Here is a 13,464-nt window from a genome sequence, read left to right on the forward strand (position 1 = left end):
TACTAAAGATAGGTTAGTCGTAGCTCACTTACAGCGGGTTTTTCTCAAAACCGGGCTCCGCTGGAGCAGCGTTCCCAAGCTGAAAGGCTCTTCTTCTCGGAGCCGTCGGGCGCTCCGGGGCTTCCGCCTCGTGCTACGGAGGTTCCCTAGGCTTTTCGGGGGGTTTCGGGGGCTAGAGAGAGGTTCTAGAGAGAGAGAGGAAGAAGTAGGAAGGTGTGAGAATGAATGGAGGCCTCACCACTTATTTATAGGAGCTGGAGGAAGGTTCACGTCGTTAATCTCTTGATGTTCACGTCGTGAGTGAGCTTGGGCTCCAAGTCACAGCCTGGTGCTGACACGTGGCATCGCACACAGGGTGGAAATCAGCCGATTTTCAAAAATTCATAACTTTCGCATACGAGCTCCGTTTTCGACGTTCTTTATATCCACGTGTAGGTAAAAACAAGATCTACAACTTTCATTTAGACTCCATCAGCTAATTCTCGACCAATCTTAAATTTAACAGTAGGAAGAGATTAGACTGTTAGATGACCGCGAAGAATTCGTAACTCTTTCATACGGACTCCGTTTTTGTCTGTCTTTTTACCGTTGAGTTCATATTAATGAGATCTTCAACTCTCATTTAGGTTGCGTAGGCCAAAAACCGCTCGAACTAAAATTCGAGTTTCGAGCCGTGCACTGCTATGCCAAATCTTAGAAAAATCATAACTTCCTCATACGAAGTCAGATTTGGGCGTTCTTTTTTTGTATGTTCTCGTTTTAACGTATACTACAAATTTTGTTTAGATCACTAAGGCTAAAAAGTCCTCTATATTAAATTCACTATTTACGTCTCCCGGTGCCGTGCCGGTTTTGCCGAAAAACTTCGACGGACCATAACTTCTTCGTTATAACTCGGATTTCGGCGTTCTTTATATGTACGGAACCCTTGAGACATATTCTACAACTTGGTTAAGATTATTTATTCTAAATAATCTTTTGTCGAAAAGTCGTTTTCGACCCCTATTATCTCTAAATTGACTAGCCCGGATCTACGAGCGTTACAATAGCGTAGGATTCTAATCACTGCTTTCATGTGATCTTCATTTGGTGCATGCATAAAACGACTTACTACACTCACAGCGTATGCAATATCCGGTCGAGTGTGGGATAAATAGATAAGTTTACCAACTAGTTTCTGGTATCTTTCTTTATTTGTTGGAGCTTTGTTGGAGAGAAGAGTCAGCCCATGATTTTTTTCAATCGGCGTATCAATGGGTTGACAATCTAACATTCCTGTCTCTGTGAGAAGATCAAGAGTGTACTTTCGCTGACACATGGTAATACCTCGACTGGATCTCGCCACCTCAATACCTAAAAAATATTTCAATTTTCCCAGGTCTTTTAACTCGAACTCAGCACCCAACACATCTTTTAACTTGTTAATTTCATCTTCATCGTTGGCTGTCACTACCATGTCATCGACATAAACAATAAGGGCTGTAACTTTTCCTTCATTGTTCTTGACAAACAATGTGTGGTCAGCATCACTCTGCTTGTAGCCAATACCCTTCATGAACTTTGAGAATCTCCCAAACCAAGCTCTGGGTGACTGTTTTAAGCCATAACGAGCTTTATTAAGCTTACACACCTTGTTACCAAAATTCATTCCTGGTGGGGGGGTCCATATACACTTCTTCTTTTAAATTACCATTCAAAAAAGCGTTTTTTACATCATACTGTCTCAGTGGCCATTCTTTGTTTGCTGCTATTGAGACAAGAACATGAATAGTGTTAATCTTCGCCACTGGAGCGAAAGTATCTCCGTAATCTATACCGTATTTTTGTGTATACCCCTTCGCGACCAACCTGGCTTTCAATCTGTCTATCTTCCCAGAGGAGTCCAACTTTATAGTAAATATCCATCTGCACCTAACAGTTTGTTTTCCTGGAGGAAGAATTATCTCATCCCACGTCCAATTCTTCTTCAAGGCATCCATCTCTTCTTGAATAGCTTTCCTCCACCTTGGATCTTTAAGTGCTTCTTGGACCGAATTCGGTATGGATACAGTTGATAATTCTTCCACCATGGTTTTTTGTGTATTCGCCAATTTATCTGTGGATACATAGTGATTGATCGGATATTTGGATTTTGTTGTCAACTCCGGTTGATATTGTCACTTTGGTACTCCCCTATTTCTTCTCACGGGATATCTCGGGGTTACCTGCTCATTATTAGTTTCAGGAGAGGTAGAAGAGATATCATTAGATGATATACCTTGTGATGGGATCGGAGTTGGATTCAGACTCAGAGATGGTTCTGGCTCTGGAGTTGGACTCGGACTCGGAGATGATTCTGGCTCTGGTTCATATGAGTTCGTTGTACTATCTTGGTCAGGACTTGCTCCCCTGTTTCGAAATCTCCACTACTATCGCCTCCTTCATGCCCAGTGTCATCTAGACCCTTACTGAACTCACTATTTTGATGTATTACGTTTTCCTCCAAATTAGTTGTTATCTCCCCCTGAGGAAAAACGTCATGATCAAAAAACGAAACAGTTTCATGAAACTTTACATCGCGCGTGATATACATCTTCTTTTCTTTAGGGTCATAACACCGATACCCTTTTTTAAGATCGGCATACCTTAAAAACATACATCGAATAGCTCGTGGTTCAAGTTTTCCACCATCTTTGTGTACGAAGGCAGTGCAACCAAATATTTTTGGTTCAAGATTCGGCCCCATTGGGAGCTCCATGTTTTCATGTAAACGTTGCAATGGTGTTTTAAAGTCAATTACTCTAGATGGAGTTCGGTTCATTACATATGCTGCTGTTCTTACTGCCTCACCCCAATATTGCCTTGGTACTTTCATATCAAACAAGGATGCACAGACTATCTCTAAAATTTGTTTATTTCGCCTTTCTGCAAGGCCATTCTGTTAGGGCGTATTAGCACATGAAGTTTGGTGTCTAATAGATTTTTCTTCACAAAAACGTTTCATTTCTTGATTAACATACTCTCCTCCATTATCGGATTGGAGTATGTTAATTTCGCTCTTATATTGTGCCTTTACCAACTTGTATAATTCTTGGAATGCACGAGAAACTTCATCTTTATGTTTAAGTAGAGAAACCCATACCATACGTGTGCATTCATCAATAAAGGTTACGAAATATCGATAGCCATTCGGGGTGGGAATTCGTGCTGGTCCCAGACATCTGAGTGTACCTTCATAAACGGTACTGTAACTTTATTTTCACTTGGAGAGTAAGAAATTCGATGACTTTTAGCCAATTCACACACATCACAATTAAACTCAACATTGTTCTTATTCAAAAATAACTCAGGTTTTAGTTTCTTTAAATAATTGAAAGATAAATGGCCTAATCTACGGTTCCATAACCACAACTGAGATGTCTTCCCTTCAACATTGTATGCTTCTGCTTGCCTTTCTTCTTCAAGATAGTACAACTTCCCTTTTCTAATACCATAGCCAATCATCCGATCCGTTGTTATGTCCTGAAAGGTACATTTGTTTGGCCAAAAAGTTACATAACAGTTTAGTTTATCAATGATCTGACTAATAGATAATAAGTTTGATGAGAGAGATGGAACAACTAAGACAGTGTCAAGATTCATTGATTGTGATACTTTAGCAGCACCTTCACACGTAACAGGTGATAAACCTCCATTTGCAGTTTTTATTTTTTGTTTGTTAGGCCGACATATGGTCACTAGCTTGGACGGATCATTAGTCATGTGATCCGTCGCACCTGTGTCAATAATCCATTCACTATTCAACGAGTGGGTTGTATTCGACATACCATAATCATTGAAGGACTCAGTGTGTGCTGCCATGGGGTTTGTGTCTTCGTTTTTCGCTGTGGCTATTGAAGCTTGGACCACATTTCTTCTTGGTTTCTTGGAGAAATCCCACCACTCAGGGTAACCAACAATTTCATAGCATCGCTGTTTTGAATGCCCTTCTTCTCCACAGTGGTTGCACACGAGTTTGTTGCTTGTGTTTTTTCCTTTTGAGGACCGGTTTCTAGTGGCTAGGTTAACAATGCTATCGGGCTCTGGTTTTTGTTCCTCCATGGTAGATCGTTGGGTTTGGTCTTTTCGCACAAAAGCATAGCAAGCTTCAAGATCTAAAGGAGGATCTTTGCGCAATATCTCTCCACGGGCCTGATTAAATTTAGGATCTAACCCAGCCAGAAAAATGTGCACACGGAGCCGGCCAAGAATCTTGTTGAGTGACACAACATGCTCTACGCTATCTTCTTCACCCATCAACCGCGTGTCGATCTCCTGAAAAATACTAATCAACTCGTTGTAGTACGATGCGAGGGTTCTTCCGTTTTGTCAGGTACTAAATGACCTCCTGTTCAATTCAAATAATCGTGTTTCATCCGTTCTGTCATAGAACGTCTTAGCCACTGCATCCCATATTTCTTTTGCTATTTTCAGACGGATGAATATTGGAATCAAAGTCGGGCTCATGGAGTCAATAAGCCAGCTCTTCACACGGTTGTTTTCAGTCAACCAATTTTCGATTTACTTTTCTCCAGATTTAGCCTTCGCTGTGGATCCGGTGAGAAATCCTAGTTTGTTTCGGGCTCCAATTCGCATCTCCATTAGTTGTGACCACAACTGATAATTTTTGTCATCCAGGATGATCGCTGTTGGGAACGGAGCATCCTGAACCACATATCGGGTTTCTGGAGGAGGTGTTGCGTCTTTGTCTGTCATGGTCTTCGAGGGGTTCAGTTGGTATGCTCTGATACCATGTAAAACAGAGAATTTGATAGAATGTTTTCACTCATCTTATTCACAATTACAATGAGATATATGTTGGGTTTTGAGCATTCTAACACTCCTATGGTGTACATGAAACCCTATAAACCTTGGATCTATGTTTTCTCTATTATACATGCAAATATTAACTATTCCAAGGTTTCACCCTAACTAGCATATTATGAAGCACCTATACTACAAAGTTCTAGTTAGATGACATACCTTTTGATGTAGCTTGATGTCTTCAAGCTTTAAGAGCTTAGCCCCAATAGTGTGGAAGCCTCAAATGGAATCACAAATCACCAAAACACCTTGGAAGAACTTGAGAGAATATGTATGCACACTAAAATCGGCCCACTCTTATTTTCACACACTTGTGCCAATTTTGTGAGCCAATGACCCCTTTATATATTATGGAGGATTAGGGTTACATCCATGTAAACCCTAATACCCATGACCTTTCATTTACATAGGATCCATGGGTTAAAAGCTCCATGGACCATCCATGAAAGCTTAGCCCAACCTAAATGAACTTGGCCCATTCCATATATATAAGAGTCCATATTTAATTAGTTCTTTTTGATCACTTAATTATTTGTAAATTAATTCTTGATCAATACTAATTAAATAATATGATTCCATATTAATATATTAGAACTTATAATATATTAATATAAATCATAAATATACTATTCTCAAAAGACTATCCATATAAATTGTGCCGGTGAAGTGCAACCCAAATGGACCATGCCGGGTCGGGTCAAGTACATACCAAATATAGTTATGGACTTAGACATTAATCCAACAGTCTCCCACTTGGATAAGTCTAAAACTATTATTGAGTATGACTTCAAAACCTAACTGGCAATCGTAGCTTTTTAAAGCCGCTGTCGAACTCTGACCTTGTCAATGACTTGTCCATTAGATAAGGGATCATATATTCCTCCATTCTAGATATCATATGGACTGAGACATGGATTATAATCATTCTCTCTGTCCATTTGTTGTTTCCCGATTTTCGATTTATGATGACTGACTGATTGAACAAATCAAATCAGTCCTGGCTTGGCCAAGCACTCACATGTGTCATCGCTAAATCATCGAGGGGCCCACATATATCGCTTTTATCCCGAAGGTAAAAGGAATGGATAAACTTCGACTCATATGGCTTGTTCTACTACTTGTTGAATCATACACAAAGGCACGTTTTATAACATCGAGTTACCAAATGCGTTTTCGTGCAATCAATGTATAACCAACTCATAGTAACAACTCATATCTCTAGGTTTGAAGAATATAAGATATTATCGTCTCATGATCACTCGTGATAAAATCCATGAAGTGATTCAAATGAGCGCGGGTTGAATCCAATACTCAGAACTTATGAGCACTCATGAGTGTTGTAGCACCACTTTGTCCACCAACTTGGACCTCTACAAACCAACCCATGAGAGTCTTGATTCATATCTACTTCCAACATATGACCGACTGTGGATGGTTTGAATAACTTAATCATTCAGGAAGAGCGACTTAGTTATTCTGGAAGTCAAAACATGCAAAGTGAAACACAAGAATAAATGAATCAAATATGGTATCAAACCCTATGAATATAAATAAACACTATTATTTATCACCATACTGATTACTCATTATTCATTGTTTCAGTTTTATCAACTTTATACTTGAATTAAAAACACTAGTTGTCCCATGCTCCAAGCATGTACACTATGTTTTTCTTAAACAATAGCTTTGCCATACACCAAGTATGCACTCTATGTTTGTCTATGATCCTTACTTTGTGAAATAAACCAATTGAACATAATTTCAATGATTCTAATTTCACACTCCCAAATCCTTATCGAAGAATGTGAGAATTTCAAATTCCTATCATTTATCGAAATCTGTTTAGATTTTAAACTTATATGCACTGACCCTCCTGTAATGAATATGTACAAAGTCACAAAGACTTGTCAACAGTCATTATAAGGTATTCCAATGGAGATCAACTCCATGGAAACTAAGTCTCATATTCAAAGTACATTGCTTTGGACATGCTTCTTGCATTAAGTTTTCTAATCTTACACAGATAACTTCCACCTATGGAGACAACTCCATATTCTCATTTTGACTATCACTTCTAAATAAGAGATGCCTCTTTTCAGAATATGTCAATATGGTCCTTCCAAAATTAGCACTATACTTCCAACTGTCCCTGAGCAACCAATCTTTGGTAAACCTCAGATTGTCCTCGACAATTGCTTAATCATTTTAGTCATATCCAATTGTAGACCTTTTCCCTTCTTAATGCCTCTGGGCATTTGGAAAAATTTAGAAATGACAAATATTATAGCACATGCAATCGATCCTGCACCCAAAGCAAATGGTACACGATTCATGATGTCTCACATAAAGACATGATTCTAGACCAATCTTTTGCTACAATATTTTTATTTGCCATGTTTTCAAAATTTGACTATGAAGAGGGATGCCGTAATCATAATAGAATTTTGAGAACGCAATATATAGAATTTCCTTAAGTTTAACCAATCCAACATGAAATTCATATATATATATATATATATATATATATATATATATATATATATTCTTGACTAAAGATGATTAAGATCTCAATCTAAGCCTTTAGAACTGAAATGAAGTATATCCTCTCCCTTAATTATAGCAAAACAACTTTTTCAATCCCTGCAGCCTCACGAATTGAAACTTTTGTTTTCTATAATTAACATTGCTAACTTGCAACACTAACAATAATTATCATGCTCCCACTAACATGATGATTATTAGCATAACACTTATGCTCCCACTAGCTTTGACATGTACTCAGAAATCAGATGGACTTCTAGAAATCAATACTTTATTGACTTTCTTACCAAAGTTCAGATTTCTGATACGAGATGCTTTGATAAAACTTTATCAAAATCATACACCTTTCCTTAGATAGCATGCATGTGTGTCTAAACAGTTTCAGAACTATGAAAAGGGATGCCGTAATCATAGTCTCAATTGTTTAGACCTTTTGCCATCTGCTTCAAATCTACTTGGTGGAAGTGTTTCCTCACCATCATTTTCATGAATCGGAGAGAAACCTTATGACCCTTAGATTTTATGGTGTATGTGTTCTTATCCATGTGAATCGTCAAAACCATAGTCACAAGACAAGGATAATGACAAATCCAAACTCATATGGACTGAACTTATGCAATCTTAACTTCTTGCCACCTGGCAGTACAGGGCCTGCCATTGCTTCCAAGTTGTTATGCAACCAATTGAGAACTTTCAGAACTCCTATGCAAAGCCAACTTTAACTGGAATGGGCACAGAATATGTCAACACGATAGGTTATAAACCTCAAGTCGTGTGCTAGTGAAGAACCTCAGGTTTTATTCTTGATTAGTTCTTGAAATTCTTTTTAGGATCTTTAAGACTCCCACTATCCTCTTGACATATAAGACTATCTTGCCAAATATTCAAGAGATAGTGCGGATTCTTTATCAAGACAAACACTTCACACAATTGGCCTGAATTGGTCTTTGTTTTATCCAAAACATCACAACTTACCAATTTCAAATGTACAAGAGTAGGACACTTTTACTCTTACATTTGACAAGTGTTTTAAACCTTTCTTTAAGATATGTCACTCAAGCTACAATCTTGGAGTATGACTCTAAGAATTGTTTTGGAATGAAGTATGACTCATCTTCCTGATCTAACCATTTCAACAATTCATGACTCCTCTTCTTAGTCATAAGAATGCACTAAGATGACCTTTAGAGGACTAATTGTGATATGATTTCTAAATCATTAAGATGATCACAAACATGATACTAAAGTACTCTCCCATCTTTTCAGATTTGAGAAACTTTTATCTTTCTGCCTAATTTGATTCTTCCCATTCGTTCTGCCATACATTGAGACTTTTCCAATGTTTCAGAATTATACTTAAACTTGTAAGTATAACCATATTTACTAAACTTTAGTAAATCAAATAGTCTTAACGAGCTTTGTGGTGGACAAGACCAGTGCACAAGAATGTGTACTTGATCCCTTTAGTCCTTCACTTGAATCACACATCCATGTGAACAAGTAATTAGTCTTGATTTTCCAATGCTTGAAAGTTCTCATTCATCACACTATTTAACTTGCATGATTCCAAGTTTCGGTCCAATTGAAACTTGGGCGATGAGGAACTTTCCTGATTTGGTAAATTTAGACACTACCACAAATGAAATAATCAAATCCATTTTCCAATATTGCTGTCAGTGGAATCATATAAGCAACAATTTTCCACAAATGCCATTGTAAGGATACTTCAAATAAATAAAATTAAACAATTTTCTTTTATTTTAAAACTTTGGGGAAAAACTTATCCTTACAATCCACATGGAAAATTGTTGTTATCTATTCCTTAGCAATATATCATAACTTCTTAAGCAACTGCTCAAAATTCTGATGCGATCGAAATCCACATTCGCGATCAGAATCAGCATATACTTCCTTTAAGATTTCTCTCTATTCTTTGATTCTTAAAACTTCAACATGTGACCCAGTCACATCATGTAATGAGGATCTCAGAATAGAACTTAACAGAGTTAGATAATGGGCTCTACCTGATGTAGAGTCAAACTTATTGACTTTAACATCCTTAGGTAAACTTGGCAGCTTTGCAATCAACGCCCCTTCCTTTGGCAAAATAAACATATGGACCCTTTGGTAATGGGACTATCTCAGACTTAGCCTTTCTCTTTACCATTTGGTCAACCGGGTTGACTATGGCCAATCCCTTTCCATTCGGAAGAGAATGCTTTTTCTGGATTTCCAGTGTCACCATTGTCACTGTCCATAAAGTTTTTGGGAAGTTGATCTTCTAATCAAATTTGCTTTACTATCGTTCCAAATCATTGCTGATTCAGCAGCACCAAGCAAATAGATATGATCATTAAGGTTCATGTCATAGTCTGTTTCATAGTAGTCCCAAAGAAACTCACTATGTGACTTAGAAAGTGATTGAACATCCAACTTTCTCAAGACTTTGACACCCAACTCTCCTGACTTGTCAATATGTGACTTCATCTCTAAGATGTGATCATACATAGACCTTGCTTGCCATTAGGGCTTGAGTGACCTTAAACTTGTGGGTTATGGAGAATAATTGGAGGAGGTGGAGGAAGAGAAGTATGATTTCCATGAGTCAAACTCGGGAAGTCATATTCATTAGGAAAGCTTGGTTTGGGAAGATCATTGTTGTCTAAACCAGACATCAACAATGGGAGAAATTCACGTAAAGTTGATTTAAGTCCTTAATATAACACCCAATATGATATATTAAGGCTAGGACCCAACAAACTATTTTATAACTTGGAAGAGGGATGCCGTAATCCAAGCTATAAAATATTTGAAGGTAGGTGAATGACGATTCACCAATTTCCACCAAGATAAACAAAATGTATTATTATGTTTTAATTGGTTTTGAAACTCCTAGATTCTTTTGAGATTCATTGAACTTTTCAATGGCATGTTTCAATCTCGAGTGTGCCCTTCAAGTTTTGTGACTGGGATGCCGAGGATCACAAAACAAGGTGTGAAGTAACCATGCAAATATACTTGGTACCCTTAATATTTACCCCTCAATCGATGTGCCGGTTAACCACACACGCTCCAACGATACTATGATAAACATTAAGTTACCCTTTGCCTACCTTGTTAAGTCCAGGTTAGTGTGCCGGTTAACCACACGCGCTCCACTAACAGCTTAAACAAAGTGCAAAGTGTAATTTCATGGATTAGCACCTTATTCACATTTTCCTAAGTAACTAAGATTGAGAATTTATAAGTGTTTAGTTACTTAGTATTTATCATTATACTTATAATGAAGGGAGAATTATAGTCCTTGTCCTACCTGTTCGACTAACGACCCTCCACCGGTCAAGGAAGCGGTGAGTGAGAGTGGACACCCATTAAACTGCCATTTTATACGCAGTAACCTTATACCCCCCTTATAGACCGGCTTCGTGAATGAGGCCTACTAATGGTAAGACGACTTGCTCTTATACATATAATATATTAAACTTTTAATATTATAATAGTATAAGGGTGTATTTTAGACATTTAAAATACTTGGTGGTTTAATCTATTAATTAAACTATACTCTTAATTTAATTAAATTTAAACCATGTCATTATGGAATTATTAATTCTCTTTTAATTAAACACTTTAATTATCTATTAATAAATTTCATAAGAGTTAATTGAATCATTCGATAAAACATCATAATTCCAATTATTAAATTCAAAATTAAAACCATTTAATTAATTGTTTAAGTTATGAACCCCAAGAGTTTTAGAATTCAATTCTTTTTTTTATCATAAAAAAACTTTTTCCAAATTCCAAAACTTGAGGGCAAGTTTTGTAACTCTTGAAAACTTTTGGATTCCATAACTTATGGAGTTAAATACTTGTTTTATGATGAAACTTTTCATGTTCCATAACTTAAGAACAAGTTATGGAATTCTTTAAAACATTAAGACCAAGTTTTGTAACTCCATAAAAAACTTTGAATCAATTTTTTTAAAAACCTTTTCATATCCATAACTTATGGAGGTTTCAAAAAACTCTTTAGATCAAACTTTTAAAACTAATAAAATAATCATATCATTTTATCTTTTACTAAATTTGACCTAATTCAACTCATATAGCAAATGATTCAAATTTTACAAATAATTAGTTTTTCACAAAAACAAGTAATTATCTTAAAATTTGACAAACGTCATGTTTTTTTTTCTTTTTTTTTTCCAACTTTGAAAATAAAACATTTGCATCAATATAACAGAAAACAACCCATGTCTCTGATACTACTGTTGGGTTTTGAGCATTCTAACACTCCTATGGTGTACATGCAACCCTATAAACCTTGGATCTATGTTTTCTCTATTATACATGCAAATATTAACTATTCCAAGGTTTCACCCTAACTAGCATATTATGAAGCACCTATACTACAAAGTTCTAGTTAGATGACATACCTTTTGATGTAGCTTGATGTCTTCAAGCTTTAAGAGCTTAGCCCCAATAGTGTGGAAGCCTCAAATGGAATCACAAATCACCAAAACACCTTGGAAGAACTTGAGAGAATATGTATGCATACTAAAATCGGTCCACTCTTATTTTCACACACTTGTGCCAATTTTGTGAGCCAAGGACCCCTTTATATATTATGGAGGATTAGGGTTAAATCCATGTAAACCCTAATACCCATGACCTTTCATTTACATAGGATCCATGGGTTAAAAGCTCCATGGACCATCCATGAAAGCTTAGCTCAACCTAAATGAACTTGGCCCATTCCATATATATAAGAGTCCATATTTAATTAGTTCTTTTTGATCACTTAATTAATTCTAAATTAATTCTTGATCAATACTAATTAAATAATATGATTCCATATTAATATATTAGAACTTATAATATATTACTATAAATCATAAATATACTATTCTCAAAAGACTATCCATATAAATTGTGCCGGTGAAGTGCAACCCAAATGGACCATGCCGGGTCGGGTCAAGTACATACCAAATATAGTTATGGACTTAGACATTAATCCAACAATACATATATAGGACCAGTACAACAGGAAACCCCACGTAATAAGGAGCTATATACAGACTAGATAGGACATACAATACTTTCTATGAATATCAGATTTTATCAATAATATCCAAACTTAGCTTGATTCTTGTTACAGCTCTCGCCACCACAAATCAGTTGACAAAATGGATAATCAAAATTCGGAAAACTCACAAAGTAAGAGACATAGAGTCATAGTCTCTTGGGGGCTTCACTTTAGCTTGACCGCTTTGCTCAACGTTTGGGGAATGTCAAAGAGGCACATGATTTTTACGTTTCAATACCTTTGTGAAACTGATGAACTCCTTAAAACTGAAATGACCGACATTCATTTGAGGGCCCCAAACCAATTGGCCCTGGGCAGTCTCTCTCTCTCTCTCTCTCTCTCTCTCTCTCTCTCTCTCCCTCTTTCTCTATCTCTCTCTCAATCACATCGGTCTTGATAGACCCAAACATCTCCAGCATAGACCTTCAGACAGCAGCAGCCACCTAAGTGGCGATGATCTACCGAATCTGATCATCAATCAATCCTGGCCTACCCTGGCCACCCGCTCCAGACCCCGATCCTCTCATATCCACCATCCTGAATTTAAACCAAAACACATCAGAAAATCCACAATACACATTGCTACAATCACAAGAAGAGACTAAATACTTAGGGTTTGTAACTTTCTTGCTACGCGTATAGGTCCTGTGCTTTCAGTAGTACCGGCCCATACTACCTTCTACACATACCCGTATTTGTCTTGAGGATCATCACAACTGGCCAACACAAATACAATAACTAGGATACACATATATTCTGTCCTCACTCTCTCGAGAGTGGCTAAACATTCATCATCTAGCCGGTTGCTTACACATATACTCATCCATGAAACTTTCATCAACCCTGCAACACCCGCGTATGATAATCATACATAACACTTGATCCTATAGACATACGAATACTTGATTATACCCTAAGCCCACAACCAAACAAGGAATAGGAAATAAGGCTAAACCAAACATTTTCGGGGTATAAAATCCTAGTTATGTATAACT

Source organism: Lactuca virosa, chromosome 6 (genome assembly GCF_052849685.1).
Source record: "Lactuca virosa cultivar CGN04683 chromosome 6, Lactuca_virosa_CGN04683_v6, whole genome shotgun sequence".
NCBI classification, from domain to species: domain Eukaryota; kingdom Viridiplantae; phylum Streptophyta; class Magnoliopsida; order Asterales; family Asteraceae; genus Lactuca; species Lactuca virosa.